The following is a 16,867-nucleotide window of genomic DNA, read 5'->3' as shown; positions in this document are numbered from 1 at the left end:
TCTCACAATTACAATTTATGTACTGTCCTGGAAATTCACTATCTTCTTTGAAGGCTGCTGTCTTAACACTTTCTCTAAATCAGATATGGGCCACTGCTACTTTTAAAACAATCAGAAGAGAAAAAGTGTTTCTGAGCTTCCTCTTTTCAAACAACACATGAGTTTATCATATACACAAACTATGACTGAGATGCCCAGTTTCAAATTCACCTTATGCTTTGAGAGTTCAGCAGTAGCCCCCATTTCTTCTAGGTCCACAAGCCAAACATACACACTTGCATACACCGCTTTCCTGCACAGTTTACCTACAAAAGCTTACAAGGTGTCTGGGTAGTTGTGTCTCAGTAACTGTTTCACTATGTAGAAAATCATATTTTACTGTAGTAGTTTGAGAACATAAACATGAATTTTTATCTATAATTTCTTGGTTAAGGACTTTATGAAAGAGGGGACTACTCTCGGGTCTGTTTGAGTTCCAAAAGACTCTTTATTGCTTTTATCCAGTGACTGCCTGGCTAATAGGAGATACCAAAGTAATCTTGGATTTAGGCCTACAAATTCTTCCAAAATCCTATTTTTAAATGGTTTTTACTTACTCTGGCTAGTTTTTTTCCTTATTATTTGTGTAGCCATACTTCAAGGTGTTCTGTTACAAATTCTGCTAAAGTGTAACAGTTTATCATCTCCCTGGTATGTGCCTAAGCTGGGCAGAACCAGGCTGTTTTTTCTGTGGACAGTGATCTGGGTGTTTGTAGGAGTGACTGAAGGTTTGGGTGCTGGAAGCTTGATTCAGTTGCGTGAACTTCTTGTCTGTCACTCGAGGCTGGAACATCTTTATGGGGCTGTCAAATATGACACAACACCTAGAGAAGGCCTATGATTCCCCAGACTGGTGGCTGGAGGCCAGGTGGGAATTTTAAAGGGCACTGGACTTAGAGGGGAGAGCTGAGACCTGGAGTTACAGAGACATTATTTTATGTGTCTACTTGTAGGGTTTTACAGATCAGATAAACTTCAATTATCATCAAGGGAGATCAACATCTCAATTTAATTGCAGAGAGAGGCATTTCAGATGCCCAAGGTAGTTTTCAGATTGCCCCAGACATCTCTTTTCTGGTTTTCTGGCATGGCAGCTAGAGGCTGAGTCTACTCCTAAGTAGTGGTGTATCTGCCAGTTCCAGAAAGGCCACAGCCTACTTTGTCTCAGATGGAACTAGGTGGCTGTGTGGAGGTGTCTGAACTGAGTTCCAAGTCAGTACTGTCCTTAGAGTGAACAGATTTATTCAGTTGATGAGGTGAATAAATCTCCATAAGGGGAGCTCAAAACATCCTAAGCTCCACATCTGAACAACAGGAATGAAAGCACAAATGTCTCTTCTGTTGTAAAATTACTCACTATCCCTCTTTTCTCTGTATACTTTATTCTCCACCTATACTCTCAATAAAGTATCTAAGACTGTTACCTTCTCACCAGTATTTTGTACAACCCAGTTTAGCCTCTCTCCCAAATGAGCAAATTACAGTTTTCTACAGGATCTCATTTTTTTGCCTCCCTCCCTAGCTCCCAAGTCTCTCACATTGTACCCAGTAACCAGCCTTGGGCTACTTTGTCCCTTTTACCCACACAGAACTCTCAGGGTTCTTTGCATCCTCTGCTGCTCTCTGTGTGTGCCATGGCTTTCACATCTTGTTCACACAACCTTCACTTTGCGTACCAAAGCCAGGGAGTTGTTGATTTTCCTTACAAAGATAGGGCAGAAATATCACCACTATCTTTTCACCACTTTTTTTTCTCTGAAAAGGGGACACAGAATTAGTCATATATTTAAACATCTTCTTTTTGCATATTTTATATGATTACTGAAGTACAAATGGGTTCTAAGCAGTTCACTAATGTGTTCCCCTCGAGCGCTTATTCTGTTAATTATTCACCTTGGTGTTTCTTGGCTCTTCTTCTTACTGAATGGGACTTTACAGGGTTTCCATTTTTGGGGTATCAAAACCAAAATTCAGTCAATTTTACAAGGTGCAATACTGCATTTGAGGAGTTTACTAAAGGTTTCAGGGAGGGAAAAGTAAAGCTCCATTTCAGAAGAAAACTGTGTGTGGTTATCCAGCAAGATAATAATAACCAATAATATTGTTGAAGTGATTATGAAGGTGCATGTGTTAAGATTAGCAATGAACAAGCAAAGGTTTGCCTGCAATATTGATTTTACATTGAGAGGGATACATCATAACAAATCTAAATGTAGTTTGACATAAATAGTTTGAAGTCAGGATATTTAGGACCCACAGAGGCCTTGATTTCCCTCCTACATGTATATAGACATGTGTCGAGTATGTGAGATACCATCAATACATTTCACTTTGAGTGTTTTGCTTAGTGAAAAATTAGGGTGCCCAGAGCTGCTGTAAAAGACAGGAGCTATGGAGGGTTAAGCCTTACTGTGTAGGGTTTTTTCTCACCAGAAAAAAACTCTGAGACTGAGGTTAAGGCAAGGAAGAAAGCTATTAATATGTATGATTTAGAATTTAGCACTGTTGCCTATCAAGACCTCTGGTTTTGACATTAAATTCAGTCTTTTTTCAGGGCTGACAGGCAAAGCAAGTTCTGTTGCTCTCTTAAAATCTGGGTAAGAGGTCATGTAACTTTTGCTTTTGTAAAAATAGCTTTTATTGCAAAATGAATTTTTCCTTTGTCTGCTGTTTATACTGTTTAAACAAAACTTATGAAGCATTATAAAATAAGGTACCCAAATGTCATCTTCCATTCAGTCTGACAAGCATCCTTCATTGCATAATCATGGATCATAACCTAGGCTGTCTGAGAGACTGGCAATCTAAACTGTGATCCAGCCTGGAAGGGTGGAGAAACTGATCTGGTTTTGGATTTGTTTACTAAATTTATGAGGTTTTTGCTGAACTACGGTATTTGTTCTGAGACCTTTATAAAATGCCTTATTTGTTTGTGAACTTATTTTAAACCATTAAACTGGTCTAAATTCCTATGCAGATTTTTTCTTGCTATTTTTTTCAATCAAATAGGAAAATCTGGTCTATCCTATTCTTCCTAGGCAGGGGAGGAAAAGATGAGCTCCATTGTGAATTTGCTTCTTCTGGGCTTTGCAGAACTGAAGTCAATTCCCAGTGTGACCACAAGTTTCTATTGCAATCTAAGCAAGTGATTTAGCACTAGACCACAGAGGGCAGAGAAGGTAATGTTGTTGGGCTGAGGTGACCAAGATCCAAATTCTCAGTTACATGTCTGAACTGCCTCTTTGGAAAGTCCCACTCCAAGAAGAAAGATACCTAAACTATCCAACAGGAAATAAAATAGGACAACTTCCATATGAATTGTGAGAACTGAGGCATGCCTTTGAATTGAAGTGCCCCTGATTTCAAATAAAAACTCTGTCTGTTAATTCTGAGGTCATTTTATGTTCTTCAGCTCAACAAGTATGGCACTTGTACCCAAACAGACACTTTCGGCAGTGAGACTGATGGAGACCTGTCCTATACTGCCCTCTGATCCGGAGGTTATAAAAGGCAATACTACGTGAATGCACATTAGCCCTATGGGTAAAATCCGCAGAGATTAAATGAAAAGGGTGACACAGCCACTGTCTCTCCTATTCTATGCAGGATTCTCTTTACTGGGACACCTCAGGGAATGCTTACTGAATTGAGCTTGGGAAGTCACATCAAAGAGGGAAGTCTACACTTTGAACCCTGATAGGTCTGGGACAGATATTCAAGTTAAAGATTGTTGTAGTCTTGTCCATAAAAATAAAGAAAATACCAAGAAATGTATTTTTTTTGGGAAAGCTTTTCCTCCCTTTTAAATTTTCCAGCCAGTAATCTTGCTGTTTCCCCACACTATTATGATTTCCACAGCTGCCAGTAGACTATCAGTCAAGACATTTTTTCTCAAGATGATGCCAGTACCTTCTGCCGTGTAAAAGGCAGAGATGTTTCATGCAATTTGACTTAATTTTTATCAATATGAGATAAAGATTCTTCCAGAGACCTGGCGATAATGGATTCCTTGCTAAGCATCAGCTGCTGTGACTGTCCTAGTTCACCTCTACAAATTCAACTCTAGGACAAACAAACATGTCTAGGGACCCAAGCATAATAAGTGTAGGGGAACAGAATGCACCCATGTAAATGTCTGAAGCAAAAGGTTCTTGTTATTCTACTTAACCTAAGAGACAGGCTGTAGCAATCAGGACTAATTGAAGAGTGAGGATAGTCTTTCAAGGATATCTATTTTGAGAGTACTAAGGCAGCACAGCCTGAAGTCAAACATAGGGTCAATTTAGGAAAAGGGGTATTGTCAAAACAGAAATGTCACTTAGTTTGAAGGAGAACTTGATATTTCTACATTTTCTACAGAAGAAACAAGAAATAAGTAAACTTATCGTTTAAGTTCCAGGAACTCTGTGGTTAATTCAAATCTGTTGGTGACTCTGGGACTTTCCTTCAGTGTTGCAAAAAGACTACAGGGTTTCCAGGAGACAGAAAAACCCAATGTAGTTCCCCAGGGCAGAGCTGAAAATCTAAAACTTGAATTCCACAGCTTATGGTAGAGGTCACCAAGTGTCCAGGCTTCTCCCTCAGTGCCAGGCTGAAGTTCTCATTAGAATCAGAAATTGTAGGCTCTGAGAGCAACGACATGGAGTTTAGGATTTCAGATCTATCTGCACAATAGAGCTATCTTGAATTCACAGAACTAGAATAAGGCCCAGGTCCTTATTATTCTACCAAGCAGTGGTTTTTTTGGTGACAGGAAACAAGAAGGGCTTTTATTCAGAATTAGAAGTTTTGGTTTTTATTCATATAAACTGAGATTATCTAATGCAAGCCTGCTTCTCCAGAGCTTACAGTTACACAACAGAGTAAAATAACATATCAGTGAATGTGATTGCAACATTATCTTTGCAAACTCCTCCTCCTGGATCAGCTGGTGTTTTTCCTCCCTCCTTTCTATTCTAAGCTTCTGTGTGGTTGCTTTATAGTGTTAAATAGTAATCTTCTGACAGCATTAAGCTTCAGAATCCATTGAAGGAAGCAATTCCTCTCCCCAGATGCAGGTTCAAGACTGAAGGGAGAGGAGCTCTTGTTTGTGGGCATGAAGTGTGTGGCCTAAATCTTGTGCATGTCCTCCGGTAGAAAACCAAATCAGAGAGCTCATCACTTTGTCTACAGATGCCAGGAGATGAAAGGATATGCACAGTCATTTGCTTCTGTAATTAATCTGGTGAGAATAAATTTGCACCTGCAAATTGAATAAAAAAGCTGTTGTAAATCCACAGCAACTAGAGCATGATTGTATTCTTGCAAGTGCAGAAGATTCTTCTGGAATCTGTCCTTATACTGTCTTCCCCAGAAGGTGTTTGCATCTCCTTTCAGTCCTTGAGTCTTACAAATCGTGCTGTGCAGTTATGACATCTTGGCTTCCCTTTGACTCCATTCTGAAGGGATCAGCATGAATGAGAAGAGCATCCTCTTGTCTCTCCAAGTGAATGTGTACATCTCAGTTACTAAAACAATACTGTCCTGATGAGGAAATGACAAACTCACTACTCTAAGATATGAGCCAGTGAAGAGTCTCACTTATGTTTTATTCTGCACTGTTTCTTTGAATAAAATAACATGTAAACGCTTTATTAAAATGTTTCCAAGAATATATACCTTTTACTTGGAATAGCAAGAAGCCAAACTGAGTCACAAACTATGACATTGATGGACACCAATCCATTCCATCTCTGCAAAAGACACTGAATTGTCCTTTCTGTTCAATTGACATGATGAAGAATAATCTGCTTTTATTCCTTAGCAATGAGTTTGAAAGAGAAATGGCAACATTTTGCTTTTGATTTTAATACTTTCTGTATTTCAACATCTAAATTAAATATTCCTCTTGCTAGACATCAAGCTAAGAAGTGATTTTATAAAGTTTTCAACTACAAAATTTATAATCAGAGGTCCTGGCAGAAGGATGTGAGGCTTTTCTTCTGAGGGATGCATGATTTACAGAGCACAATCTGGCTCACAAAGGGAAAAATGGGATCATTGCCATTTTCTCTAAAGATGAAATTCTCTTCCTATTCATGTTGTAGTTCAGCTGAGGAATATTTAGACTAGAGTGGTAAATGTTTGGGTATAAAGACCTTCTTGGGAAAAAAAGCATAAGGGACATTTAGAGAACATTTAGAGAACTAACATTTAAAGAAATTATTCATGGAACAATAGACCAAGACATCCTTGCCAAAATATAGACTAATTCTGCCAGACATATGCATACAATAAAAGAGTTTGTAATCTGGAGGAGAGGTGTAAAGGATTTTCAAGCTGTATCCAAGACACTGCAAGTAGGGAAAGGTTAACATGCCCTTAATAAACCCATAACTTCCTTTAGAGCTTGATCTGCTAAATGCTCTCAGAATGGTACACAATCAGACACTTCACAATTCTATTTAGAGATCTCCATACATTTCAGAAAGTGCTACTTAACTTTATAGAGACCTCATAGGCATTTCCTTATTTCATAAGCACTAAGAAATACCATTTTTCCAAAAGGCTTGTATAAGAACTTCATACATGAATATCTTGAAAAGCAAAATTATAATTTTTAGGTGGATACTTAGGTTGACAATCTTAATACATATTTTACAAAACATGCTTTTAAAAGGTAGATGTAGAACACATTGAGAGTTATTAAGAGAATAGCAGAGTGTTCAAGGAATAAACAAGGGATCTCAGGAAGCAATTTTTCACACTGATACATATTTTTATTTGTCATCAGACAATTAGATCTCTGATGTCAAATATCCTGAGAACTGTAATTCTAGCAAAACATCTGGCTCTAAGTCGCCATTACTGTTGCCATTATTGAAGCTTGGTGGGACAAATCCCCTGATTGGAGTGTGGCTGTTGATGGCTGCAGGCTGCCTAGGATAGACAGGCAAGGAAGGAGGATCAAAGGGGTTGCCCCCTACACCAAGAGGGATGTGTGTGATAGAGTGGGAAGAGATCTCTCTGAAGAATAGCCATGGACAGCTTGAAAGCTTATGAGTAAGAATCAAGACACTGAGACAACGAGATTCCTCATGGCTGCTCTCTCCTACAGCCTGCCTCATCAAGGGAAGCCCATTGGTGAAGTCTTCTTCAGCACCAGTCTCCTCCAGGTACAGGAGGTATCACACAGGCTCTTGTCCCACTGGGGGACAGTAACAGAGACAGTGAGAACAAGTTTGCAGATGACACCGAACTGAGTGGCATTGTTGACATGCCTAAGGGATGGGACTCTGTCCAGAGGGATTCTAACAAGCTCAAGAAGTGGGCTCATATGAACCTCACAAAGATCAATGAGGTCACATGCAATGACCCAAGCAATCTGTATTTGCAGCCAAAAAAGCCAGTCACAAAAAGCCACTTTTGGCTGCATCAAAGCAGTGTGGCCAGCAGCGTGAGGGAGGTGATTCTGCCCCTCTGCTCTGCTCTTGTGAAACTCCCCCTGAAGTGCTGCATCTAGCTTAGGAAAGGTGTGGGCCTATTGTAGTGGGTCCAGGAGATGGTCACAAAACCAATCAGAGAACCACACAGCCACTCACTCATCCCATCCTGGTGGGATGGGAAAAGAATCAGAAGAATGCAAATGAGAAAACTCATGGGTTAAGACAAAGGCAGTTTAATATGAAAAGCAAAAGCCACACATACAAGCAAAGCAAAATAAGGAATTAATTCACCATTTACCATGGACAGAGAGGTGTTCAGTCATCTCCAGAAAAGCAGTGCTCCATTGTGTGTAACAGTTATTTAGGAAGACAATCAACATCACTCTGACATTCCACCCCTTCCTTCTTCTTCTGGCCACTTTACATACTGAGCATGATGCCATTTGGTCTGGCATATCCTTTGGGGCAGTTGAAGTCAGCTGTTCTCACTGTGTCCCCTCTAAACCCCTTGTGTACCCCGAGCATCCTCATTGGTGGAATGGGGTGAGGAGCAGAAAAGGCCTTGACTCCATAAGCCCTTCTCAATTATAATGAAAATATCTCTATATTATCAACTGTCTTTTCAGCATAAATCCAAAGCACAGTCCCATTCAAGCCACTATGAAAAAAACCAACTCTATCTCAGGCAAAACCAGCACAATGACCTTTAAAGGTCATTTGCAACCCAAACTATTCTATGAATCTGTAAAAGAAATTTGATTACATTGGAAGCATCAAAAGTCATCATATATATGTAAGGTAGTCCCTGCATAGAAGTATTCAGATGCTAACAGAAAAACTTCAAACTCTTCAGGATCAAGTTCCCTAAGGTAATTGAAAACACAGTCAGAATTAGCTTATTCCTGTTCATTATTTGGTTAGCAACCAACTTAAAAGGCTGCCAAGCTGCACCTCTTCCTCTCTGGGCAAAAATAAAGTGAATGCCCTTCCTAGGATCATGTTTATTTTTAGTGCCTTCCTTTATTCCAGACATTTATTTTAGCAAAATCAACATGTTGACTATGTCCTAGTGAAGCCGTGATAGTAAATGTGAACACTCTCTGCAACATTATCAGAACAGACAGATTTCTCAGACTCTCGTCCTGTCACTGGACAAAAGCCTTCAGCTAGACAATACAACTGCTTGATTTGTGGGAAAGGCAATGTTAAGAACCATAAATTGGCATTAAATGGAATCAGAATTGTTTGCTCCTTTTCATCTCATTGAACATACAGACTGTTTGGCTGTGTTTATACTGCTGAGTTGATTCAAGCCTTGAAGCTGAATAGCACTGACTGGCTTTTGTCCACACTCCACAGGGTCAGCTCCCTCTAAACTGGCTTCTCTCAGTGGCAGCTGAAAGGCTCCAAAACAGAGTCAAGGAGAGCAGTAAGAATTAAGCAGTGTGACAGTAAGTGTGAATGCCTGAGCTCATTACCTGGTCCCCTTTGGTTTGGCAGTGTAGATACTCCATAAAGAAAAAAGTGTCCAGTTGCTGTGAAAACTTATGAACAAGTGACTGGAGCACCAGTTGCATCCTTCCAACCAACTCCTTATCCTGCACAGGACAATTCCCAGGAATCACACTGATCCTGTCCAAATGCTTCTTGAACCCTGTCAGGCTTGGTGCTGTGACCAGTTTCCCTGGGCAGCCTGTTCGTGAGTGAGTCTGTAGGGGTACACGTCACAGCCTAGAAAGAAGGCTCCTGCTGGAGACTTTGCTGGACAAGCAAAGCAGAGACCTGCTTCTCAAGGTCACGGCCACAGCAATCAGGAATCACAAAGAATTCCGTTGAAAACTGGGCTTACAGGGATCACGTGTATGTTTGTATAGCCTAGGCAGCTGTGCCTGCCTGCACCCAAGGGTTGATTACCCCTCCTGCATGTATGTGCACACACACAGCTGGGAGACAAAATTCATATGCATATACATGGACATACAGATGGATCTATGAAATAAAGCTAGCATTACTCCTCTTTGTATAAAACCAGATTGTGCTATGACACTCAGTAAAATAAAATGCTGCTACGAAATCTTCCCAACAATAGAGACATTGATTTGACTGCGGTCCTTTTAAGATGTTGCCCTGGGCTGCTGTTGGGAAGCTGCTTTGCAGGCTGCCAGATATCTTTTTGTTGTGTAACACCAAGGGTGGCTTAGGACATGAGGCCATCTGAAATACTGGTTAGTCTGGGAGAAGCCAAACCCGACATGAGTCACACTCACACTGTATCTTCGTGCAGTGTGGGGGTGGGACACTGGCACACACTATCTCCTACTCTCTGCCTAGTTCTTCCCAGCCCATAAACAAATAACCTTTCTCCAGAGTTAAGCTTGGGGGTGAACTAACAAGTAGTGTGAAGAATCAGGAGATAAGAGGCACAAAAATCCAGCAGACACCAACAAGATAGTATAGATGAACTTTCTGTTTACCAAATCTGAAATAACATTTTTCCTTTGTGTTGAATCTTCCATCTAGAGTAACTCAAACTTTTGTAGTGAAGTTGGTTAGGTTGGATTGGAAAAATTATTTAGGTAATATTGAAAACTCTGAAAGCTGAAAGCTTGAGTCTAGAGACTAGGCAGGTGTAATATTAAACTCCACTAAAAGTAAATATTGAACATGCTACTGCAGTCTATTGATTTCCCTTGATATGCTTACAATGTGATATAATATTGGAAATATAGCCAACTGTCCCTTACTGGTGGCCAGAATATCTTTGTGGAGGTTAAATTATGTCACAGGCACACAGACATGTGATCTGGCTGACTGATGGCAACCATAATCCTCATTCACTGGGCAGAATGTCTGAGCTATGTATTTTATTAGACTCTTAAACTGCTGCTATAGCTACACTGGAAACATGTGGGTTTAGATGGAATGTCTTTAGGCACTGCCTTACTGATTGTCTGTACACTTTAACTAGTGGCACAGTCCTGGGACTCTTCCCCAATGCAACATTAATAAAGCCACCTGCTCTAGGGGAAAGGAGAATTTAGCTGTGTGGTTGCAACCTGTAGTGTATCGCTTGCTTTTGGAGCCAGAGAATTGGCTCTGATCCATTTTATATACTGATAAATACAGCCAAACTGATCCATGCAGAGCCAGCTTAGCTTCTGAACACCCAGGGTGCCAGTTACATTTAACACATCAGGAATTAGGATGCAGATATCTCAAATTTTCTCGTTTTAGGTTTGGCAACACAATTTCTCATTTACTTTTGGAACTTCAACATTTCAGTTACTTGGATGAAGGAGAAATTGCTGCAAGTGAACAAAGTTCCCTTTGTTCAAAGTCTGCAGGAAGATGTTCAGTTCAGTTTGGCACAAGGTATGTCACAGGTGCATATGCGTTGGTGATCATCATGCTTGCATGTTATATGTCCTTTTATAAGCCAATTTAGGTCATCTCAGCTTGAGATTTAGTTTTTTAAAAAGCAGCATAATATGCCAAGAGAGAAAGTGAAGAGAAGAAGTCAGCAGACATCTCCCGAGTCTGCCTCCAATGGCATGGGCATCACCTAACTTCTACACAGTGCTTATGGCTGAGCTCATTTGTAACCTCTCTTTCAAGTCATTAGAAACAAATATTTTTAGAGAATGATTCATCTGACCTATTTCAGATATATAGGAACAACGTACCTTAAAATTGCCTGTTTCTCTCCAGTTGTTATAAAGGAAGCACTTGGCAATATTCTCATACATAATTTCTTCACATTTACAGGAGATATACATAGCTTCTAATTCTTCAGTCTACAATGGTGCCATACAATTATTTGTTCATTTTCTTTACCTTTTCTGTATAAATTCATACACAGCAGAAGCAGTCTATGAAGGCATAGACTCATGTGCTGTCCCCTCGATGGGTGGTCAGGCAGTGAAGGGCAGGAGCGCAGACTTCAGCGGAGTGTAGGTGACACGTGGTGGCTGGGGGAAGGGGAGGGCAGCTTGGGGACCCACCTCAGCACACAGCAAATACAGTGGCCATGGAGTTGGTGGGACCTGGGCTCTGCTACAGCTGCAGATTTACAGCGTGGTAAATCTCCGGCTTCTCAGCTGCCAAAGGAAACACGAGCGGCTGCAGGAGTCGCGTTCTTTATAAGAAATGAATAAGCACAAAAGGGCCATCTGATATCCCACAGGCTCATGTGTGAGCACTGTCTTATTAAGGACAAAAGAGATCTGAAAAATTGGCAGAGATGTCAAATCTAGTACTCTGGCTTTTAAAAATGTATTAATAACTTCATCTTCTCTAACCCTTCAGATTTTTTCTTCTCCAGAAGAAATAAAAAACCCCAAACCAGTGACTTTTAAACTCATTTGGTTTAATATATCTTGCATTTTATAGAACCAGAAGGATTTTAAAATGCTGTATTAATTATGGGCCAGATGTTGCATGCAGGGCCAAGCTAAATTGATAGGACTGTTCAGGGCTGCCACAAAGCTGTGTGTTTGTTGTCAGGTCTCAGGAGTAGGGTAATGTGGCTGACAGCTATGTATCACTAAACAAGAATTTTGACTGAGAAAATCTGTATGATTTTGAGAGTTATAAAGTGTTGTCTGCAAAATTTCTATAAAGGGTTTAAACTTTTTTGTATTCAGGAACTGAACAAAGCATTGCCATAAGATTAGTGGATTCACCTCGATTTGCTGCAAGGTACTCTGTGCATCTATTGCTTTTTTGGGTGCTGTTCAAATGCCTTTGTGCTTGGTTAATAAACCATACTTGAGATTTTAAAATCTTTCAAAAAAATGTGAACACATAATTTCTATTAAAATTAGTGGGAACTTTGAACCCTGACCCTAACTTGGGCTATTATAATGTTATACAAATGATTATTCATCTCAGTATATTGAATACTTTATTTCACCTTCTCTCCTTACAAAATGAAGAAAAAATAGAATAAAAAAGGCACTTCTGATAAGGATTTAATTGCAACATATTTGTTTTGAATTTAGATCTTTATCAATAGCACAAAATCCAAATTAAAGTATTTTGCAGAGAACAGTGCCACTTTTCAGAATCATCTTGCATCTACATTAAAAAGAAGTCTCCTATGTTTTCTATACTCCTAGCTCCATGCAGCAAGCCACTCAACTCAAACTTTTCCTTTTTTTTAGTGGATATATATACACTATTTACAATCTAGTAAAAAGACACTATTATTACTTATTTTGATATAATAGTATAAAAATACTGAAAAGTAGCTTTTATTATGCTCCCCTCCATGAGGTACCCACCCCCAATGTTTAAAAAACCTGTGAGTAACAGATTCTGAGCTATCAGCATGCCAAATTAGTAACATCTGACTCCCCAAATGATGTCTGATCTATTTTATCTGACTGTTTTAGAATATAATCATGCTTACACAAATCAGATAGAGTGTCTCATAATAATCTCCTTCATCAAAACTTTAAATCAAGAGATTTTGTCTTGCATATAGTTTCAGTTAGCAATCTTTGGTATGACCAATAGGAAACTTGAAATATGTTTTGCTGGAGTTGCCTGTTTGTGCAAATCCAACCAACCAACAAAGGCCACTTGAAAAGATAGATGAAAGAATTTTAGTATTTACTTCTCTTGGAAAAACGGAGCCCAGATGACAGGACCTCAGAAAACAGAGCCATTAGGTGTTCTGCAGGAAGATGGTACTGACTTTCTTCATGCTGGGTTAAAAGTATGTTTTTCTTTTGTGTGGGGTCTCTGTTCCTCCATTAATGGCTGATTCAGAACAGTTTAGAACTGATTTCAACTTTTTTTTTTTTTTTTTTTTTAATAAAGAGTGAGGAATGGAAACGAGATATTCTCAAAACAATTTCAGCACAGTTTTCTGTATGATAGTCAGGCAAAGCTTGTCCTGATAATGATATTCTCATCATTTGGGTTGCTATAATGCAAAACTACGGAGACTTACAGGCTTTCTGGAGAGGAACTTTTCTCAAGGCTCTTCAGCCATAGGCAGTCATAAGAAAAAAAGAAGTGGCCTTAAGATGAAAGAGTCCAATGTTTAGATTAAACATTAGGAAAAATATTCTCTACTGTGATGGTGGTGAGGCACTTGCACAGATTGTCCAGAGTGGTTGTGGACTGCCCATGCCCACTTGGCATGGGGCTCTGTGTAACCTGGTCTAGCAGAAGGTTTCCTGCCCATGGCAGGGAGTTTGGAGCTAGGTGGTCTTTAAGGCTGCTTCCAATCCAAACTATTCCATGATTCTTTGATTCTATAATATTTGTACAGAGTCTCTCAAATAACATGTACCCCACAGCTTTCTTAGGTGAAAGAAGAGACGAGACTGAGTCTGCTACAAGTGCTGATAGAAAGTAAAACAAAACTAGGGGCAATATGCACTCTCCAACGCATATGCACAAAGGACTGTGGCATTGGACCTATATGGTCAATAAAATAATACACTTAGACCACAGCTGTGCTGGAGACAGTTCAGTGGATCTTGCTGTTCAAATTACCATGTGTACCCAAATGGCTTTTGGCAAGCTTTGCACTTTGCTGCATGGTCTCCTGAGAATGGTAATGCCATAGTTGGCTGAGTCTGAAACTCCTTTCCCCTTCCTCTCCTCCTCTGCAGCCTGCCGAAGCTTGGACCCAGAAGCTTCTGGTCCAGCACCCATTTTCCTTAGATAGCTATATGGCAGTGGATTTAACGGCACAAACAGAAAAAAAAATTAAAAATAGGCCTAAACTGAGAAGAAATCAGGAATATTTTAGCTGCAATCATAAATCCAGGAGATATTAATCTCTGCAGCCAGCATTTATTTATTTGTGTAGCCACTGTCTGACATGCAGTGCCAGGAGCAGTTTCCTTGTTGGAAATGGTCCCTGTGTAGTGTTTATTGTTATAATGCCATTTCCTCTCCTTTCCTGTCATGCGCTTGTGGCCAGAAGAGCATAAAACATCTACTATATCCCTGAAAACAGGAGAAGGTGGGTGGGTACCGAGATCACACAGGGGGTCTCTCTTTTGCAAATATGTATTTTCTAACCAATTATTTCTTTCTCGAATGTCCCCTATGTAAAAGCCCTTGAGGATAGCCTGAAAAACATTTATTTTACTTCCAGTGCTGTCCATGACAAGGCTAGTGAATCAGAGCCCTGAGGTGTCTCAGGTCACCACCCTGGGTGTTCACTAACATGTTTTGGGGCAGTGAAGTATAGCTGAGCCATGGGGATGCAAATCTGCCGAGAAGGGGAGGATGGACAGATCAGGTCTTTGACACCTGAAGTGGCTCAATGGTTTGACCCAGTAATCTTAAGGAGTTTTTTACCTAAATGACCCTGTAATTTTAACATGAGCTATCAGAGCTTGTGAGCAAGGGCCCTAATAGGGGTTCAGTAGCACTGAGGTGGGACCATGTGGTTGTACCATCACAAGAGCAGGAGACAGAAGCACACACAGATATTCATTTATGCAAGTAGAATGTAACCTCAACAGGGTTGGAGAAGTCTATTATATTCCTCTTCTCTTTCCTAATTCATTGAGATAATAACAACTGCTATAACTATTGATCTATCTATTTATCTGTCTTAGAGTGACTAGAAGCCAGGACTAATGATTTAGTTCTCCAAAGGCTATTAGCCTTTGGAAGATTCAGAATGATGTGCATGTATCTTAAGAGGATACATAAAGTCAGGACACAGGCCGAGAACCTAACCCATACCCAAAGTTTGGTACTCACCCATGAACAGAAATGCTACTACCTTGAGTTAATATACTACCTGGGCATCAGTCATTAGTCCAAGGCATTTGAGACTCCAAATCTACTTTACTCTGAGTGCTCTGAAAAATGAGGTACCCATAGAGTACACATAACAAATTTAGCTAATGTGGAACACACATTTCAGAGCAAGGTAAGGGGTGGAGGAGCTGGCCCTGGGAGCGTATTGTGCAGCGGTCTAATACTCAGTGAGTTTGCCAAAATTGTTTGCTATTACCAGTAGGACCCCTTCTGTTAAGTTTACCTTTTTGCAAAATCAAAGTATGTGGATCCAATTACATGGCTCTTTTCATATTGATTGTGTGAATTCAAAAATATGATCTAAGAAGACACATTGTGGAGTTTGTTTCCAAAGCTGAGGACGGAAGCTTTCTCCTAGAGTTTTGCTGCTTGATCTCAGCCTTACTTTTCTTATTCTGGGGCTAGGTCCTCAGAAACATGGAAAGGGCAGTTTTCAGAGGGGAGGCTGGGTGATCCTGCTATAAGCACTGCACTGGGTGTGAATGGTGATGAGAACAAGAAGGTAAACACGGAAGGCAACTGAAAACTTTTTTTTTCTTGTTGTTGTTGTGAAGATTTAGCATAGGATTAATTGCTTTAAGTACTGCTTTGTCAGATCATTGCCCTTTGACAGGGCTTTAAGAACTGGAATAAAACAAACTGTCTCTCTAGCTCTTCATAATAAAGGAAGCATAAATGCTAGAAATCAATTGCACTTGGATAGGAAACTTGTAAAGGAGAACTTTCTTGATAGAAAATAAGATTTATGGTAAGTGTAGCTTTTGTGGAAGATAACAAATAGTTTAAACATTTGGAGAGAACCAAAAGAAGGAAAAAATTATCTTTTTCTATCACTAAACACCAAACATTCAGCCAAAGAAAAAAAGGTATGAATTAAGCAGAAGTCTGCCAAAGTTAGTTAAAGCTTTTCATTCACATATTGCCTAGAAAATGTCATTCATTCTTATCCTAACTATTCCATGTTTTGCCTGTCTTGCATTCAGTGACAAGTCATTAGCAAGACAGACAAGCTGCTATTGCAGTACAGTCTGAACTCCTCTGGAAAAACTTGCAGAACATTGAAGGGCACAGAAAAAGCGAGCAACATGTTTCTATTTCCCCAGGCTTACCAGAGAGCAAAGGCACATGATAGGAAGCTAAAATAATCTGAATCCATTTCACAATGTGTTGGAAAAATTAAGGTAAAAATTTCTGTGCAACTCTTCTGTAACACTGAGGCCAGGAGTTGATGAGAGGTTGTTGCATAATTTCTTTTAAACTCTACTGGGAGTTCAGGCAGAAGAGACCAAATGGAAGATCTAGCTACAGTTCCACCACATTTAAGGATGACTGTTGCTGTTCATTCAACATGCAAAGACTCAGCTGTTGTGCCTTTCCTGGGTCCTATTGTCACACTACACACTGAACACACCAAAGGTGTGCTGTCAATCTGTAAAACACCCACTGCCCTCCATGCCCCTGTACTGCAGAGTGTTTCTCTATGTGCACTCTGGCCAATCCATGTTCTTTGCAACAGGAGATGCTATTTAGCAGCAGTTTTCCGTGATGTGGAGCTGGCTACCATCTGAAGGTTTGTCTGACATGTTTCTGCTGCCCTGTCTCCTCAGCTA

Source organism: Sylvia atricapilla, chromosome 2 (genome assembly GCF_009819655.1).
Source record: "Sylvia atricapilla isolate bSylAtr1 chromosome 2, bSylAtr1.pri, whole genome shotgun sequence".
Lineage (NCBI taxonomy): Eukaryota > Metazoa > Chordata > Aves > Passeriformes > Sylviidae > Sylvia > Sylvia atricapilla.
The sequence above is the reverse complement of the archived record's forward strand: the minus strand, read 5'-3'. Positions refer to the sequence as shown.